Source organism: Palaemon carinicauda, chromosome 17 (assembly GCF_036898095.1).
Source record: "Palaemon carinicauda isolate YSFRI2023 chromosome 17, ASM3689809v2, whole genome shotgun sequence".
Lineage (NCBI taxonomy): Eukaryota > Metazoa > Arthropoda > Malacostraca > Decapoda > Palaemonidae > Palaemon > Palaemon carinicauda.
Window position 1 is genome coordinate 54,967,951 of NC_090741.1, and position 5,255 is coordinate 54,973,205.

Sequence of the window (5,255 nt, forward strand, 5' to 3'; positions counted from 1 at the left end):
GGCTAGTTTCATCAACACGTTGGCCAGTCTGCATTGGTGATGGTGGGAGATTTGTCTAATCGGTTTTTAAGGTTTAAAGGCCACTCAAGAATGGTAGAGGTAAGGGACAGAGACATTGCCCTGTCAAGCAGGACAATGCCCTAGAGACTGAGCATGTATAGATACTATCAGCGCCCAAGCCCCCCCTCTCCACCCAAGTTAGGACCAAGGAGGGCCAGGTAATGGCTGCTCATGACTCAGCAGATAGACCTATAGGCTCCCCCAAACGCCCCCCCCTCCCCCCATCCTTAGCTCACAAGGATGGTGTGGCTGCAGCGAGCAAAGAAACTAACGAGTTCGAGCGGGACACGAACTCCAGTCTGGCGTTCATCAGCCAGGGACGTTACCACATAGGCCACCAGAAACCAACCTGTGGTTCCTGTGCCTTCCCTAAAAAGGTCAATAAGATCCAGGATCTTTATGAGTTGTGAAATAAGTTATAAATTCGTATTTTCTTTTAAATCAGATGATAATGATAAAATAATTTTATCTTCATGTAATAAAATCTAAAATGCGAGAAGTTTGGCATTTTACAGCATTTACTGAAGAAAAAAATGATTTTAAACGCTGACGAGATTAGCCAGACTATGGCATTTCAAAGATACTGGAACAAATAGGCCTACACATGATTTGGCGATTGTAAGTTGCATTGCATAATAATAATAATAAGATAAACACAGAGAAGCGCCTTAATCTTTGTTATCATTACTCGTAATCTTCATGATAGATGTTGCACAATACATCGTCTATGTTGCAACAATCTCCCTCAACTTTTGACACTAATATTGTAAGGACAGTGAGACAAGCGTCACCAAGATCAACTGATACTTTATTTGAATGTGCACGGAGATATATTACAAGGTGCGGACGGAAACGTAGGATGACGTTGGCGCCAAGTCAGATTGAAGTGCCCGCCAAAATATATGTGTTTTCTTACTCTTACAAATATATGAATTATGGGTTAACAAAAACATTATGAAACGATACATACATTAAAATGTAGCTCTAGTAGAGCGGAATATATATACATAGGATACCACAGTGTGGCGAAGAGAGAATTTAAATAAATAAGTAGTTTGTCGATTTTCTGGACGACGAAGGGATCGGTGTCCTTACAATATCTTTGGTATGCAGATTTTTTATCGCAATGTTGTAAATAGCTAATTTTTTTTTTTTTAAATATGGATTACCACCACCAAGTGATAAGTGTTAAAATTGTACATAAGATTACACATTTATTTCTTCAATCATTTGTTTAAACTTCAAAAGTTCAAACTTGCTGCGAATGTTTTTACGTTGAACAGGCTGACATAAGTCTCTTTTAATAGTTCATATATGACAGATCTATTTTGATATTTGTTACTGTTCTTTAAAATGTGTTATTTTAACTGTTCATTACTTCTCTTAGATTATGTTTTCTTCTTTATTTCCTTTCCTCACTGGGCTATATTTCCCTGTTGGAACCTTTGGGTTTATAGCATCCTGCTTTTCCAACTAGATTTGTAACTTAGATAATAATAATAATAATAATAATAATAATAATAATAATAATAATAATAATAATAAAGATGACGATAATAATAATGATAATTATTATTATTATTATTATTATTGTCGGGAATTTCGAACTGATCAATCAAAATTCCCGCCATTCAACTCCACCTACGTTGCGTCAAATTGGAGGGAGAGGAGAGAACTCACGGGCGAATGAATGTGGTTCAAGACGAGAATGTTTTAGAACCAAAGGAGCAACCGCCTGATAGTGGAGGCACTGAGACTAAAGAAATCGACCACTTGTAATTTAAGATTAAGAAATATAACGTCATTTTATTGTAACATGATAAAAAAATCCAATCTAGAAATTTAGGTTCAGGAAAAATGCGGGAAAAAGGTGACGTCGGGGGTTGCAGAGGCCAGCTCTGCCTCTTTGATCCGACGTCCCCAACCACAGTAAGTCCTTAATTGTTCTCTCTCCACCCCCCCTAGTGTACCCAGGTCGGTTTCCATATAGGTTTTGCTAGAGTTGTGTAAAATTTGTATCTGTAAATATTTAATCGATTCTTGTGCCAGGGGATCAGTGTTGTTTTGTAAAATACGTAAAAAGGTCTCGGTAAGGCGTTTATCGAGGTAACTTACTAAATGTTTAATTAATTTTGCTTAATTTTGAGTCCGGTGCGGACTTAGTTTTTTTTCAGTAACGCATGTGATCATTAAGTCAAGTGTCTCTTTGTATGTCGAGTAAAGCTTTATTTTTTGTATTTCTCTCATATTAGATGATTATTTTTATAATAAATTTGTTAAAATATAGCCGTATTCTACTTAATTCCTGAATGGTTTTGAGAGGTTAGCCTCTTCAAGGCCTTGTGATCCGCCCAGTACATCGGGCAATTTAGTAAACCGGTGAAATTTCGCCACATTTGGTCCTTCGAACCGGATCACAAGCGCTTCCCAGAGCCGGACAGGACTAAATTAGAATATGAGCTTTAGAGTAGCGTTAATAGGGCATAGTCAACTCCCACTAAATCTACCACAATGTTCAGGTAACGAGATAGAAATTTACCGCAGGCCAGGGGGCCTAGTCCACCATTTTTTGAATGAACAGTTAGAATTTTGGGACAAGAGGTACGATTTGGTTGTTTTATATCTAGGAGGGAACGACCTGGTGAATGAACACCCCAAAACTGTGTGGGATAATTTGAGGGTCCTCATCGAGCGATTGAGGAGCATAGCAGGGATCATAGCTATTTGTGACGCAGAGGTTAGGGAGTATCTACCCGACAACCGAATCGCAGTTAATCCAACAGAATACGTTGGTAAAGTAAAGAACTTCAATGCCAGAGTTTCGAAATATTGTTCAAAGAGGCATTAGTACGGTGTGAGACACCTGCCGATGAACTCCAGAGCCTACCGCGAGGGCAGGTTAAGAGATAGGGTCCACTTTGACCAATCAATCCGCAATGCTTTCCTCAACCGTTTGATGAGGCTGATTAGGAGAGAGGGGGAGAGACGTAACAATTAAAAGGTCCTCAACGTCTCGGTGTGCGATCATCCACGTGTTATTTTTTCTTGAGTCCCCCTCTTCATAACGTAAACGTAACCTTTCTTCTTGTTTTGTTAACCTCCCGTAATTAACGTAAATAGTCAGAATGGCGGTGGCCACGATCGTGCACATCGAGGCGTCGATGGGCCTAGTCAAAGATTTACTGAGCGAAACGCAAAGGGCGCTATTAGAGACCTACTCTGAGTCCGTTTACCAGAATTTGGTAACGGAGTTGCAGGCAGAGGTCCGACAGCTAAAAGAGCTATACAAGAGCCAGCGCGTGAAACTAGAATCTAGTATTGAAGCCCGAATCAGGCACACGTTAGGTGAAGCTACATATGCTTCCACCCTACTGTATAATAGGATAGATAAAGTGAAAAGCACTTCAACGGGGAATGTTGCCCTCCCCAGGTTGAAGCCGCTGCCTCTCCCCACGTCTGAAGGGGAAGTGCAAGAATACCCATTGTACTATGAACTCTTCACAATCCACGTGGATAGAAGAGCTGATTTAGACAAAGTGTCTAAATTCATATATTTGCTGGGGACGTTGGACAAAGAGCCGCTTAGAGTCGTAAAATCTTTAAGTGTAACCGCCGCGCACTATAGATTAGCGTTAGATCTATTAGACAAACAGTATGGTAACGTACATCAGACGCTCGCGATTCTGCACCGAAAGTTAGCTAATATATTTGTACCATCACTAGACCCAGTAGAGCTCAAAAGGTTCCTTTTCGAGTTAACTATTATCATTGAACAAATTAAAAGGTTGAGTAAAGACGATATAGGCCAGGGCATGGTCATGAGTCTCATAAATCAGAAATTGTCAGAGGGAAAGCTCTATCGGAAAGTGGTCAAACATTTAAAAAATGTGATTATACATTGGATGAGTTCTTTGAAGCGATAGATTTCATTATAAGAATGCTCGAGGACGATATGTTGCAAAGAGGCGACAAACTTGAGCATGATAAAAGAAAAGACAACAGTGTAAGACCGAAATCCACACCTGTCCACAATAATTCTTGCCCATTTTGTAACGAACGGCACCCGCCTCACTGCTGTCGCCAAGTAACTGACGTAGCTGCCAGACGTCGCATTTGGCTTAAGAGGGGCCTTTGCTTTAATTGCACAAAGTCAGGTCATCGTAGTGACAAATGTCCCATCCAAAGTTTTTGTAAGATTTGTAATGCCAAACACCACACCGCAATTTGCGATGATCACAATGCGGGAAGACGACCGCAATCTAACCCCCATAGTAATAATAGTCAATTAACAACGTCCCGCCCCATAGTAAATGCAACGCCTACACAGAACGAACCTGCCCCCCGTACATCCAAAGTTAAAGTAGAATCTAAACCATGCAAAAGTGCAAAGATTGCACAGAAATCTGATGTAGACCTCCCATGTACCCTCTTGCCAACCGCGATGGCAGACATATATCGAAAACAAGGTAACAAGCGAGTCCGCCTATTCCTTGACTCCGGGAGCCAAAGAAGCCTTATATCTGCGAAAGTCGCCAGTCAATTAGGCCTACCGGTGGTAGGGCAAGTGTCATTGAGTATAGCTCCATTCGGCTCCGCGGAAATAAGTGGACAGTAGAACGTAGTGGGTTGTAGGGTTGAGATGGGAAAAAGAACAGTGAGGATGAAGTTAGTGGCACACGAACACGTGGACGTCCCGATACATAACGCTGGTTATGGTAAAGTCAGACAGCATCTGTTGAGCAAGGGAGTCACGTTAGCCGATCCAGCAAACCAATCAGATACCATGAAGAATGTACACATATTAGTTGGGGCTGATTATTTTAGCTATTTTATTATAGGTGTTGAAAAAATAGATGGGATAAATCTCTTCTTGACTCATAATGGTATGTCCCTGTACGGGAAGGTGCCACAGTGGCTGTTCCAAGGGGAAAAGATCGAACAAGTAAGAACGTTGAGAGTGCAGAATCACGATCAAGCCATATCTGTGTGATGTAGACGAGTGGTGGCGTTTAGACCGTGTTGGCATCGCCCCATCTGAGCAATACACTGTTCGCGAGGCCGAGGCCGTGCGAAAGGTATCGCAAAGCGTTGTGAGAAAACCTGAGGGATATCAGGTTAGCCTACCATTCGGGTCGGATGCTAGGCCAGAAACAAATTATCGTAACGCTGTGGCGCAGTTAGAGTCGTTGCAGACC